General features: G+C 40.0%; 1 protein-coding gene across 2 annotated transcripts in view; it reads left to right on the top strand.

Annotated features, from left to right (window-relative positions):
* Positions 1-351: 351 nt before the first annotated feature.
* Positions 352-15,202, top strand: part of SELE (selectin E) — a 55,705-nt gene continuing 40,854 nt past the window's right edge. The window contains exon 1 of one of the 2 annotated variants that reach the window (XR_006344967.1): positions 352-476. The gene's annotated coding sequence lies outside the window, so the exon portion shown is untranslated. The remainder of the gene's footprint in view (positions 477-15,202) is intronic. The other variant, XM_043923958.1, reaches the window with a different exon arrangement.

The following is a 15,202-nucleotide window of genomic DNA, read 5'->3' as shown; positions in this document are numbered from 1 at the left end:
TGGGTATTTCCTAATGTTAATCACCTGATGGTGACCTGGTAATTTTTCAGACAGAAACAGAAGTCAGAGGATGGGTCACAGAGTTAGGAAATCCTGCCTTCCTTATTTTTACTTTTAATTTCAAAACTGAGACAGTCTTATAGGGACAGATAGCCTCTTCCAAGTGGAGGCAAGATATGGGGGACCATAGGCTAAAGGTGAGAAACCTAGATCTTAGAAGGGGATTGTTGGGTGAGTACTACCTCCCTTCCTAATTAGAGTCTCCTCATTGCCAGTCCTAAAGGCTAGGGGTTTTATTTTATTAGAGGAAGTTACCAGTTTCCTTACATAAACGTGTAAGCAAACCATTAACTTGCAACAGGATAATAGCAATAATGGTAGACACCGTTGACCCAGCGCTAACACAGAGGAGAAATTCCTTTGAGCCGGTGAGGAAAGACTTCTCAGAAGGATAACACTTGTTACCAGACTCAAATGTAAGTAGATTTTTATCAGATTGTGAGAGGAGTGGGGTTGGAGAGGCAAAAGGACTGTGAAAAAGAACTGAAAGCTGAGAGTATGTTAATTCATTGACTTATTGATTATTTATTGAGCACCTACTATCTGTCAGGCACACTACTAGGTGCTGCAGAGTGCGGTTGGGGAGAGGTGATTCTGGTGACTTCTAACAAACTCAGGTGTGGCTGCTACTAGACTATGGATGGTACCATAGGAAGCAAGGGGCTTCCTGGTGGCTCAGATGGTAAAGGATCTGCCTGCAATGCAGGAAGCCAGAGTTCGATCCCGGGGTCAGGAAGATCCCCAGGAGAAGGGAATGGCCACCCACTCCAGTATTCTTGCCTGGAGAATTCCATGGACAGAGGAGCCTGGTGGACTACAGTCCATGGAGTCACAAAGAGTTGGACACAACTGAACGACTAGCACTTTCACCTTCACAGGAAGCAAAACTCCAAATAATGACACCACATAATCTCAGTCATATGTGAAACTGACTCCTGGTGACTGGTGAAAGCTTCTGAATTCAATGCTTTTACTGTTAAAATTTGACATCAATTAAATTTGTTCAAAACCTCATTTTACCAATCTAAACTGTAAGTTCTATGGGCACTTTACAAATCAGCTTTCTTTTAAAATGAGTCAATACAGCACTTTAGTTTTAAATTGTGTTGTGGAGAAAAAATATTTTAGAGAGTGGGTTCAGTTTTTTATAAACCTACACCTAAGATTCAAGGAAAGTGTCACCCTTTCTATCTGTTAAGCTGTAATAGACCTCTGAGCATAAACCCTTGATTTTACTTATCACACACATAAGGATCAATCTGTGAAGTGTGTTAATTTCTTGTGAGGCAGTGACTGTGATAGGTTTGAAGTGAATCAGGTTGCCTTCTTACTTTAGCCTGGCTGATGGACAGATTAGTACGTCCATAAAGTTCTCAGGGAAAGCAATAGAAATTTTACAGGCTGAATATTTCTTGGGGGCATCTCTACACCAGAGTGTTATGACTTTCTGCTGTTTCTTAATCAAATGACCGAGATCTCTCTAATGGCCTCCCTATAGTAAAATATGGGGCATTTGTTCTGTTTATACCCATTGAGCTCTAAGTTTCAAACGTAATATTGTACATTAGAGTTTCATATAAATGTGTGATTAGTCTTTTTTTAAAACCACTGTTCTTGATTCATTTTTCATTTTGTTGCCATATTTGGCTAAAACAAACTTTCCTCGTGCTGCCACTGCCATTATTTAGTTAATTCCTTCCTTTGTTTTTTCTCTCTCTTTAATCAAGGATTTGCCCCTTAGCCAAATGCTAATTTGACCAATACTAATCCATTCAAATCATAACACCAGATTATAATGATAGTTTTCATAGCACACCAGTTTCATTTTTTTCCTCATTACCACCTTTAATAGCTTCCCATTTTCAAAGACTGTGGTCTCCAAAGTGGGCATAAAAGATCCTCATTGTAATGAGAAAGGAAGAAAATATTAGACCATACATTTGCATTAGATTTTTAAAAATCTACAGCATAACAAAGAAATTAATTCTTGATTTATTTCCCATGGCATAAGACACACCAGGAGTTCAGCCTAATCTCCTAATACTCTGCCATCATAACTGTCTCTGCCTTTATTTACATTACCTCAGAACCATAAGAGCCTCATGTATAGAAAAGAGGACCAGAATGTCTTGGGGTTACCACGGGAGACTTTTCAGGGGAAATTTTGAGAAGAACTTACTTTGGTATCTTTGATTATTCCAAGGGTAGCCTCCTCCTACTCTGGAGAAAGGCCTGAGTGCTTGAGAAATGGGTCAATGTTTTATTTTATCACTTCTTTACTCAAAAACTTTCAGTAACTCTATTATCTCAAGAGTGATGTTCAAATCTCTTAGTCTGCATTCAAGACTCTCCTTAATTTAGCCAAAACTACCACTTCCATGCTGTCTCTAGAACACTGCTATAACTATTCCTCCTAAAGCAATCTTTCATTATCAAAGGTTACTTACCCCATTATGGATTTACCAGGTGGTGCTAGTGGTAAACCTGCTTGCCAGTGCAGGAGACATGAGACACAGGCTCAATCCTGGATTGGGAAGATCCCCTAGAGAAGGAAATGGCAACCCACTCCAGTATTCTTGCCTTGAGAATCTCCTCCTTCTCTTGGACAACCTCATGGACACAGGAACCTGATGGGCTACACACAGTCCATGGGGTCTCACAGAGTTGGACACAACTGAAGTGACTTAACACATACCCCATTATGACCACCTGGGTTTCCCTCTCTTTCTCTCTTTTTAAATTTTATTTCTTCTATCAGTTTTTTAGCTGTATAATTTTTATATTTTGGCTGTGCCATGCAGCATGTGGTATCTTAGTTCCTTGACCAGGGATTGAACCCAACCCTCCCACAATGGAAACACAGGGTCTTAATCACTGGACTGCAGGAAAAGTCCCCCTCTTCTGTCAGTTTTATTGAGATATAATTAACATACAGCACAGTGTAAGTTTAAGGTATACAGACCTCAAGTCAAGCATAATGACTTGACTCACATACATTGTGAATGATTACTACAAGTTTAGTTAACATCCATCATCTCATATAAAAATGGGAAAAAAGGAAAGAAAAAGTATATTTTTTTCCCTTGTGGTAAGAACCTTCAGGATTTGCTCTCTTGGCAACTTTTAAATATCCTGTAGAGCAGTGTTAACTATGCCATCATGTTGTACATTTCATCCTGCATACTTATTTGTTTTCCACGTATAAAATGGATGTTTGTAACTTTTGACCACCTTCATCTAATTATCCAACCCCCCCTGCCCAAACTCTTGCCTCTGGTAACCACAAATCTGATCTTTTTTTCTATGAGATTTTTTTTTTTTTAAAGATTCCACATATAAGTGAGATCATACAGCATTTGTCTCTGCCTCATTTATTTTATTCAGCATAAAGCCTTCATAATTTATCTATGTTGTCTCAAATAGCAGGATTTCATTTCTTTTCCACAGCTGTGTAGTATTCCTGTGTGTGTGTATGTGTATACCACATTTTCTTTATCCATTCATTGTTGATGGACACCTAGGTTATCCCTCTCCTTGGGATCTCTTTGAAAATACAATTACATTAGAACAATAATACTTCCATGTAAATTATTATATCAAATCACTTTCTTCTTCTTCTGTAAAGCTAAGATTCAGAGAACACAATATGTCTGGTGCCTATGGAAGGAGAAAACACACATTAAAAAAAGGGAAAGGGGAACTCCAAAGATTCATTTTCATTGCATGACAATTTCCCTAGTAGTTGCTCTGAGAAAGGGAACCCATTTGCAAATGAAAAACTCTTATTTTCAGTTCAAATTTTTTCCTTTTAGTTATCCCCATGGCATATAAATATGTCCAAATAAGTTTCCTGCGTGTATGTAATTCCCCGAGGCTAGTCAACCTGTGGTAAGTTTATGGATTTGACAGTTTCAGAAACAATTTTAGGAAAAGTAAGATACAGCAAGCCAAGAGGTTGGGGCAAACAGCTAACACCCTTTGTCTGAACATGTTAGTCACTGAGGACTACTGCATGATTGCTATGGAAAGTGTCTTAAAACAAATCTTGTTTGAGAATTGTCTTTCCATTGTTTAGACTGGTCAAGTATATCAACGATTTTCTTGTTACTGACAGTTTTGGAAACAGTTTGTACTAAGGACCCCCGGGAACCTCGGGGCTATCCAAATGGGGCTTTCAGCTTTTTATCCTGAACAGGAAGCAACTTTGCAAGATACTAACTACAACCAATGAAACACCAAAACTTTTCCACCAGAAACATGTTAGTATCAATGATCACTTTTTGAAATTCTAAGCAAATAATTGCATCTAATTTTCTACGGAGGGCTTTCCTGGTGGCTCAGTGGTAAAGAATCCGCCTGCCAATGAAGGAGACCCACGTTCAATACCTGAGTTGGGAAGATTACTTGAAGAAGGAAATGGCAACCCAGTGCAGTGTTCTTGCCTGGGAAATCCTATGGGCAGAGGAACCTGGTGGGATATAGTCCGGGGGTCACAGAAGAGTTGGACATGACTTAGCGACTAAACAACAACAACAACAACAACAATTTTCTAGGGAACCTTCATGAGCTGAGTTTCATGTTTCACTGGCATCAAAGTTAGAACAAAAATCGAAAGCCTCCTATCTCCATTGTTGCTTTGTTTCTGTTGCAAGTGTCCTCTTGGCAAGTCATAAGTCATCCATCCATCTATCCACCTATCCAGGCATTCAGCCAGTAAGAATTAACACACTTAGGAGTATAGGTGTATGTTAAGTAGGATGTGTTCGCTCAGTTGTGTCTGACTCAGTGACCCCATGGATTGTAGCCCGCCAGCTCCTCTATCCATGGGATTCTCCAAGCAAGAATACTGGAGAGGGTAGCCATTCCCTTCTCCAGGGATTCGTCCCAACCAAGGGATCAAACCCGGGTCTCCTGCATTGCAAGTGAATTCCTTAACATCTGAGCCACCAAGGAAATGCAGGATAGAAGTATAAAAAGAATAATAAAATACTATTCCTGGGGAAATAGATGGGGAGACAGTGGAAACAGTGTCAAACTTTATTTTTGGGGGGCTCCAAAATCACTGCAGATGGTGATTGCAGCCATGAAATTAAAAGACGCTTATTCCTTGGAAGGAAAGTTATGACCAACCTAGATAGCATATTAAAAAGCAGAGACATTATTTTGCCAACAAAGGTCCATCTGGTTAAGGCTATGGTTTTTCTGGTGGTCATGTATGGATGTGAGAGTTGGACTGTGAAGAAAGCGGAGTGCCGAAAAATTGATGCTTTTGAACTATGGTGTTGGAGAAGCCTCTTGAGAGTCCCTTGGACTGCAAGAAGATCCAACCAGTCCATCCTGAAGGAGATAAGTCTTGGGTGTTCATTGGAAGGACTGATGCTGAAGCTGAAACTCCAATACTTTGGCCACCTCATGGGAAGAGTTGACTCACTGGAAAAGACCCTGATGCTGGGAGGGATCGGGGGCAGGAGGAGAAGGGGATGACAGAGGATGAGATGGCTGGATGGCATCACCGACTCGATGGGCATGAGTTTGAGTAAACTCCAGGAGTTTGTGATGGACAGGGAGGCCTGGCGTGCTGCGATTCATGGGGTCGCAAAGAGTCGGACACGATTGAGCAACTGAACTGAACTGAACTGAACTGAACTGATTCCTGGTCTCAAACTGTTTACATTTACCATGGAAAGACAAGCCATGCTAAGACTCCATCTACTCTTCTTTTTTAAGAAAAAATGTCTCCAAAATATTATTTCTACTCACATGTTACATTGCCTCATGTTCCACTATTTCCTCAAGCTCTTCTAATTGAGCTTCTGTCTCACCCCTCTACAGGCCTCCCAGGTGACATTAGTGGTAAAGAGCCCACCTGCCAATGCAGGAGACATAAAAGATGTGGGTTCGATCCCTGGGTTAGGAATGATACCCTGGAAGAGAACATGGCAACCCGCTCCAGTATTTTTGCCTGGAGAAGTCACATGGACAGTGGAGCCTGGTGGGCCATGGTCCATAGGGTCTCAACAAGAGTTGGACATGACTGAAGTGACTTAGCATGCATGCACTCATCACTCTACACCAATAGCTCATTACTCCATATTTCCAAATCCAGTGGTGGTGGTCACTTTTCTGTCCTTACATTACTCAACAGCTCAGGGGTTGACGACAGCCTTGTTAAAATCCTTCCTTCTCCTGCCTTCTATGATGCTACGCTTTCCCAATTTTCTGCTCCACTCCATTGCTTGCTCAGTCTCAATCTCCTTTGCCAGTTCCTATTCCTCTGATAACCATCTAAATGCATCCCAGAGCCCCAGGCCTTCATCACTTCTTTACCTTCATCTATTCAGAGTAAGTGTCTCATCTACTCATGACTTTAAATGCCTTGCATACACCAGTGACCCTCAGGTTACTTCCTTTGTCCCTTACCTTTTATCTAAACTCAGCTGTGGGCAACCACCTGCTTGCTTAAAATCTCCACTTGAATATTTATAGGCTTTCAATATTAATGTAGCATAACAAAGCTTGTGATCCTTATTCTCTTTCCCAACTTCCTTATCTCAATTCATAGCTCCCATTCATTCAGTTTCTCAGGCATAAACCTAGGAATCATTATCAATTTCTTCCTTTTCCCTACTCCTATTAATGATTTATAAACCAGTCATATTATCTTTACCTCTAAAATAAGTCTTAAATATGTTCCATTTTCATTTATTTCCACTACTATAATCTGAAAAATAGATCCTAATTTATTTTATACCTGCCTCTTCATAATTAATTCTCCATAATTATCCTTTAAAATATAAATCAAATATCCCATCCATTCTAGCTTAAAAAGTCTAATGGTTTCAGATGCCCTTGGAATAAAATTAATTTTCTTGTCATGACCTATAAGGGACTTTTTATAATTCTAGCCTCAGCATATACCACTTTTCCCCTCCTAATTCACTACACTAAAGGCACACTGACTTTTTTGTTCCTTGAGCAGAGACCAAGCTAGCTCCCACCTCAGGGTATTTACCCTTACTATTCACTCTAAACATCTGTCCCACATCTTTGCACATTCTTGATATCATTTGGGTCTCAGTTCAAATGTGGTTCCCTTCTCAGAGAGACTATCCAAAGTGAAGTACCTTTCCTTCCCTTACTTTCTCATCGGCCATAGCCTTGTTTTGTATTTTCCACAATAGAAACCATTGTCTGAAATCACCTTGTTCAATTTTATGTTTCCTTATTTATTGTCTTCCTCTCCCTCTCTGGAATGTCAGCAATCTGGAACTTTATTCATCCTATTCATTGTTATATCCTCAATGTTTAGAAGGATGCCTGCACTTATGTTTAGAAGGCTCTCAATCAATATTTGTTGAACAACTGGCTGAAAGACTCTTCAGCTGCTCCCTAGTGCATTTAGGATAAGGTTCAGCAACTCCACAGGGCTTACAAGTGAGTCCCTGCTTCCTTATTTAGCCTTATTCACTGCTCAGATGCTCTGAACTCTCCTTAGCTTTGGTCAGGTACTGTCACTACTCAACACTTCTGGACTTTCACATTTGTTATTCTTTCTTTGGATTCTCTCCCCGTTCTGTATTCATCTTTGCCTGACTCATGTCTACTTACCTTTTAACTCTTAGTTTGGGGTTCAGTTCCTCTGTGTTGGTGGTTGATAGATAATCTTCCCAAACAGCTTCCTACTCAGACCAGAAAGTTTGAAGTCCTCATTTAGAAAGTTCAGAGGTCTCCTTGTCTTCTTGGAACTGTGGATGTTTCCACAAAAGTCAATAACAAGAAAACTGTTGGGAGTTCTGACTGAGACAATGGTGTGACAATTCTTAATGAAGGCTTGTTTTAAATAGTCTATTACCATAGCAATCAGAAAGCAGTTGTAGTGACTAATATAGTAATAAAATTTTGACGGTTAGGTTAAGCAAGGTGTTTCCTATGCAAACTGATGACTTTTAATTCTTTACCCCTCTGCCCTTGGGCCCCTTTGCTTTTCACTGCGTTTTCTAAGGAATGGGCGTTTTCGGGAATTGGGCTTTAATTATCAAGTTTCATGAGTACATTTCTAAGTCAAAGTTAGACTTGTGATTAATTTAAACTAGGAAACATCCTTGAACTTAAATATGGGAATTTTCCATTTGTAAGAAAACATGTTTTCAGGGCAGACAGCTGAGGAAAAAAAACACAATCAAATATCATCATATATACAGGTTCACTGTAATCTCACAAGTGTCTTTCTACAAATTCCAGGTTGGATTGTTACCCTTGCTCTGTTCACTAAAGCTTCTCCTATCATAAAACTTGGTGGTGGTTTAGTTGCTAAGTCGTGTCCGATTCCTGTGACCCCATGGACTGTAGCCCACCAGGTTGTCAGTCCATGGGACTCTCCAGGCAAAAATACTGGAGAGGGCTGCCATTTTCTTCTCCAGGGGATCTTCCCAACCCAAGGATCAAACCCACATCTGTTACATCTACCTATACTGCCAGGTGGGTTCTTTACCACTAGCTCCACCTGGGAAGCCCATCATAAGATCAGCTGTGAGTAAATATGAATTAAAGAGTCAAAAGGAGGGGACATACCTATGTCTGATCCATGTTGATATACAGCAGAAACCAACACAGTATTGTAAAGCAATTATCCTCCAATTAAAAATAAATTTAAAAAAATAGTCCAAAGAATATCCTGCAGTTCAGAATAGGTAATGCCTTTCTCATCTATTTCCACATTAAATTCAAAACTTGGATAGGCCCATTTTAACTCTTAGTAAAGACAGAAAATAAAAGAGGATTACTGGTATGTAAGGGAAGATAATGAACTCACATTTTAACATGCTGAGTTTCAGGATGGAAGATATCCAAGGCAATTTGCCCAATAAGCAGTTGGAATCAAAGGTCTGGAGCTTAAGAGAGAAGCATAGCCTAAAGACGGGAGGATTGTAAAATGGTATAGACGCTCTGGAAAATAGTTTGGCAGTTTCTTAAACTAAACATGTGCTTACCATACAACCCAGGAATTAAAGTCCTGAGCATTTATCCCAGGGTTGGGGGGATACATGTTTACATAAGAACCTGTAATTGAATATTTTTAGAAGCTTTATTCATTAAAAACTGGAAGCAATCCAATGTCCTTTAATGAGTAAGGTTAAGCACATTTGGTATATCCACCCAATATACACCATGGACTATTTACTCAGCCATTAAAAAAAAGAATGAAATTTTGCCATTTGCAACAATATGGATGGACTTGGAGGGTATTACACTTAGTGAAACAAGTCAGATAAGGACAAATGTTTAGCAACTAAACCACCACCAAGTTTTATGATAGGAGAAGCTTTAGTGAACGGAGCAAGGGTAACAATCCAACCTGGGATTTGTAGACACTGAAAGCCACCTTGGATTCCTCTTTCTCATCTATTTCCACATTAAATCCAAAACTTGGATAGGCTCACTTTAACTCTTGTCTTTCGAACAGAGAAGACAGATCATTATTCTCTACCAATAATTATAATTACCTCAAGCATTCACATAATGATGTTCTAGCTTGGGGTACTTCCTTGCCAAATTAAGCACAAGTATTTTAGTCAGTAGGTATATTAATGCTTATGGTATGGAGAAGTGAAATAGACTCACTGGTCACATATGAGTAGGTCTAAATTGCCAAGTGAACTTAAAACCCTCTGCATAGTAGCAGACTGGAAAACACAGATTTATTTTGGGAAGAACTCTAGACTTCTATCTGGGTCAAAACTGCAAATAAATTCTACTATATTTATGAAACAAGTATTTTAGCAGTGTGAAGACTGTCAAACAATCATATGTGGCCCAGTCTGCTGACTTAGATCCACTGCCAGTTATAATAATGTGTGGTGGTGGTTTAGTTGCTAAGTTGTGTCTGACTCTTGTGACCCCGTGGACTGTAGCCTGCCAGGCTGCTCTGTCCATGGGATTCTTCAGGCAAGACTACTGGAGTGGGTTGTCATTTCCTTCTCCAGGGGATCTTCCTGACCCAGGAATCGAATCTGGGTCTCCTGCATTGCAGGCAGATTCTTTACCGACTGAGCTACAAGGGAAGCCCATAATAATATGTAAAAGTCACCAAGGAAATTAGCTAATATTAATAATAATTGTGCCTTGATGGCTCAGGAACTAAATATCTACATTTAAAATTTTTGAAAGAAATTTTCAAGTTGTTTGTGAAATGAGCTAGGGCACACTTGTTTCTGGTCAATACTCTGGCCATTCGACAGAATTTGAGTCATACCTCACTGCTGTTACTAACTATTCTTACCTAGTTAGGTCAACTGCATGACCCCAGGCTCCAAACTATGTCTTCTTTGTCTAAGGAACAAGTTATCCTTAGATAAAATTCTCAGAGACATGACTTAACACTCATCAAATTGACATTCTGAAATAAAAGCCCTGTCAGTGCTGAGAAGTAAAATAAAGAAATGTACAATGAAGAGTCAGGTGCCAATCCACTTAGTGGAGATTACTGTCCACTTCTTGGAGATGACCCTTTCCTTGTCTTCTTGGGGTGGGAGACGAGGATCAGAGTTAGCAATACCAACTGTGACCAGAACACACGTACCACAGTTATGGTTGTTGAAGAGTGTCCTATGTTACCCTCTTCCTGTCTCCTTTTCCAGTTGGGTAGCCAATTCCACTTCTGGTGGAAAAGCCATCATCTCTTTTGCATTTAGCATAAATGTCTATTAAGAAACTGCTTATATTGAAAGTAACTGGTAATATCGCTGTCCCTAGAGACTGTGTAGTGTGACTGCTTGGCATAATAGTAGGTGAGGAAGCCAAACCAGCTTTGTAACAATGGGGAATATGTTCAGGAAATTCCCCATTTAAGCTCATTTCCAACCAGTTTTGTTCAACGAGTCCTATGGGACATTGGAGTCCTTGGACGCCAGAGCCATTATTACTGTTATAACCAGGTCCCATCACATTACTGGACCGTCACCAACAGCTGCAAAGGGAAAACATTCATAAGACTGCAGCTTTAGAAATGAGAAAGTGGCCAGGCTCCTACCTCCTGTCTTCTCGCTTGGAGCACAACTCATTTCCAATCCATCTTTTCTTCCCAGCTACTCAGCATCCAGGTTTGACTTTCTGTGGATATACTGGACCTACGGTGAGCCTAAGAAAGTGAAGCTGGAGAACTAGACATAAGAGTTTGCTGCAGAATCAGTTAATCTTCTGAGAAGTGTGTTTGGCATAGGCCCAGACACCTGGAAAATTTTCAGGGAAGAGCTCACTCACTCTTGCTTAAGTCTTTCTGTGTTAGCTTTCCATTGAAGCAGTAATCAATGATCACAAATGTATTATCTTATAGTCTTGTAGGTCAGAAGTCTGACAGGTCTCTCCTGGCTAAAATCAGGTGTCACAGGGCTGCATTCCTTTCTGAAGGTTCCAGGGGAAGACCCACTTCCCTGCTCATTTGAGCTGTTGATAGAATTCAGCTCCTTGTTCTTTAAAACTAAGGTTCCTGATTTCTTGCTTGCCATCAATTCAGGGCTTTCCTCAGTTTCTCAAGGCTATTTACTTTCCTAGGTTTGTGGCTCCCTTCCTCCATCTTCAAAGCCAGCAATAGTGGGTAAACTCATTCTCCCACTTTGACTCTCTTCTCTTTTCCCCTCTATCTCATCCTTTTATTACTTAGCCAGGACATGTTTTCTGCCTTTAAGGTCTCATGTGATTAGACTGGGCCCACATAGGTAATCCAGAATAATCTCACAGTCTCAAGATTCATACCCTTCATTACATCAGGAAATTCTCTCTTGCCATTTCATGCAACAGACAAATTCCAAGAATTTGAGTTTGAGCATTTGGGGAAGTCCACTGCTGTGCCTATTAAATTATCTAAAGGTAAGAACTCAGTCATTCATTTATTTATTTTTCAACAAAACACTTATTTAGTACCTTTTATATACCAGACGATTTACAAGGCATTGGATGTTCTGGCCTTTTTCATTTGTGAACTGTGAGAGGTGATAAAGAATTTGTGTGTTGAGCAAATTTACCTGCTGAATTTTCTCTTGTGCCACATATCGTCCACAAGAAGAAGAGGCCTGGGAGGGAACTGACGACATAGGAGACTCTCCAACAACCACAATTGTGGTACATGGTTATCGATCTCTAACTCCTATACTGATTCAATTCACTTTTCACAGATCAGGGGCTGGGTGTCAGATGAGGAATTAATGATGTATATGGACTACTGTAGGAGTTATCTTTAATTCAGAAAGAATCAATTCATGTAGCAGTACAAAAGGACATATGATATGAGCTATGGTGTGACACTAGCATCCGTAAATACAAGTTTTTCTCTACAAGAGCTTATGATTTAATTCAGGAGATATGACACTTCAAATAGTTTGATAATAATGCGGAGCAATATTTCATTTAATCGAAGCAAAAGTCATGCTTCACTTACAGGGAGCCTAAGAATGACATAACCAATGCAAGTCTGAGATGTAGGAAAACTTCCTTTCTTTCTTGTATACATCATCAGTGGGGGTGGTGCTGGTAGTGGGAGAAGAGGATCAGAATTAGTAATATCAGCTGTGACCAGAACATCTCATTAATTGATGGACTACAAATAAAAGATAGCATTGCTATTATATATTCTTTCTCTGTTATCTGTTATCTTCCTTGAACAAGGAAAAACTAGGGAAAATTACATAAAATATAATACTCAAACAGTGACAAAACCAAATGCGGGTGAGGACATGGAGTAACAGGAACTTTCATTCATTGCTGATGGAAATACAAAACTATGCAGCTATTTTGAAAGGCAGTTTAGCAGTTCCTTACAGAAGTAAATATACCCTTACCATATGATCCAACAATCTTGCTTGCTGGTATTTATTCAAATGAATTGAAAACTTATGTCCACATAAAAACCTGCACACAGATGTTTATAGCAGCTTTATTCACATTTGTCAAAACCTGAAAATGATCAACGTGTCCTTCGGTAGGTGAATGGATAAACAAACTATGGTATACTCGTAAGTAGAAAGTACCAAAGAGAAATGCACTATCAAACCATGAAAAGATATGAAAAAACTTGAATGTATATCACTAAGTGAAAGAAGCCATCTTTCAAGATTACGTATTATATGATTCCAACTATATGGCATTCTAGAAAAGGTTAAACTATGGAGACAATAAAAAGATTAGTGGTTGCCACAGGTTTGGAGACACAGAGACTCTTTAGGGCAGTGAAACTATTCTGTATAATACCACAATGGTAGATACATGTCATTAGAAGTTCATCCGAACCCATAGAATGTATGACACCAACAGTGAACCCTAAGGTATATTATGAACTTTGGGTGACAATGATGTGTCACCATAGGTTCATCAATTGTAAAAAATGTACCCCAGAGTGATGAGGCCTATGAATGATGGGGGTAGGCTGTGCATGGGAAGGGGTAAGGAGTTATATGGAAGCTCTGTAGATTCAGCTCAGTTTTCCTATGAGCCTAAAAGCACTCTAAAAATAAAGCCTATTTTTAAAAATGCCATTACTACTATTTTCTGAGCACCTATTTTGTGTCAGACACCAGGCCAATCTATGTAAGCTAGCTCTTGTCCTAAAATAGATGCTATTAACTTTTTTGGGGGGGTTCCAAAGTCACTGCAGATGGTGATTGCAGCCATGAAATTAAAAGACGCTTACTCGTTGGAAGGAAAGTTATGACCAACCTAGACAGCATATTAAAAAGCAGAGACATTACTTTGTCAGCAAAAGTCTGTCTAGTCAAGGCTCTGGTTTTTCCAGTAGTCATGTATAGATGTGAGAGTTGAACTATAAAGAAAGCTGAGTGCCGAAGAATTGATGCTTTTGAACTGTGGTGTTGGAGAAGACTCTTGAGAGTTCCTTGGACTGCAAGGAGATCCAACCAGTCCATCCCAAAGGAGATCAGTCCTGAGTGTTCATTGAAAGGACTGATGTTGAAGCTGAAGCTCCAATACTTGGCCACCTGATGAGAAGAGCTGACTCATTTGAAAAGACCTTGACACTGGGAAAGACTGAGGGCAGGAGGAGAAGGGGACGACAGAGGATGAGATGGTTGGATGGCATCACCAACTCAATGAACATGAGTTTGGGTAGGCTCCAGGAGTTGTTGATGGACAGGGAGGCCTGGCATGCTGCAGTCCATGGGGTCACAAAGAGTCAGACATGACTGAGCAACTGAACTGAACTGAACTTTGTCCTACAAATTAGAAAACTGTTACTTGTCCAGAATTATGAGTTTGTCAAGGTCATTCAGTTAATAAGTGAGAACCTGAGATGCTAACCTTTATTCCCTGGCTGAAAAGACCAAGTACTTTTTTTTTATTATATTATACTGTCTTCAGGAACCTGGCTGCCAATGCAGAAGACTTATATAAGAGATGTCTTCCAATCCCTGGGTTGGGCAACCCGCTCCAGTATTCTTGCCTGGAGAATCCCATGGACAGAGGAGCCTGGCGGGCTACAGTCCATATCTTTGCAAAGAGTCAGACATGACTGAAGCAACTTAGCATGGGTAGCATGCACGCACACATGCATACTGTCTTCTCGAATAAACAAAAATACATATTCCTTTTTATAAACACAAACTGAAGGGAATTATATTTGACAATATGGAGGACACTTTGATAACAATCACTGAATCTTTGAGCAGAAAGATACCTGACTAAGAAACTAGGAAATAAAAAGTTTAAGGCTAAGAAAAACAGAAACTAAGAAGGTACACAGGAAGTAGCTATAAGTCCTTTCCAAAGAAGAGCACTATTTAAAGGCCAGTTATATCTAGAGGATTCAAACTTCCAATTATGGAGAAGTAGTCCTTTCAAATGTGGAGAAGGCAATGGAAACCCACTCCAGTACTCTTGCCTGGAAAATCCCATGGACGGAGGAGCCTGGTAGGCTGCAGTCCATGGGGTCTCTACGTGTTGGACATGACTGAGCGACTTTACTTTCACTTTTCACTTTCATGCATTGGAGAAGGAAATGGCAACCCACTCCAGTGTTCTTGCCTGGAGAATCCCAGGGACGGTGGAGCCTGATGGGGTCGCAGAGAGTCAGACATGACTGAGGTGACTTAGCAGCAGCAGCAACAGTCCTTTCAAATCAACTCTTCAAGAGAAAACA

This window comes from Cervus elaphus, chromosome 14 (genome assembly GCF_910594005.1).
Source record: "Cervus elaphus chromosome 14, mCerEla1.1, whole genome shotgun sequence".
Taxonomy (NCBI): Eukaryota; Metazoa; Chordata; class Mammalia; order Artiodactyla; family Cervidae; genus Cervus; species Cervus elaphus.
Note: the sequence above shows the minus strand (reverse complement) of the source record. Positions and strands in the feature narration are given on the sequence as shown.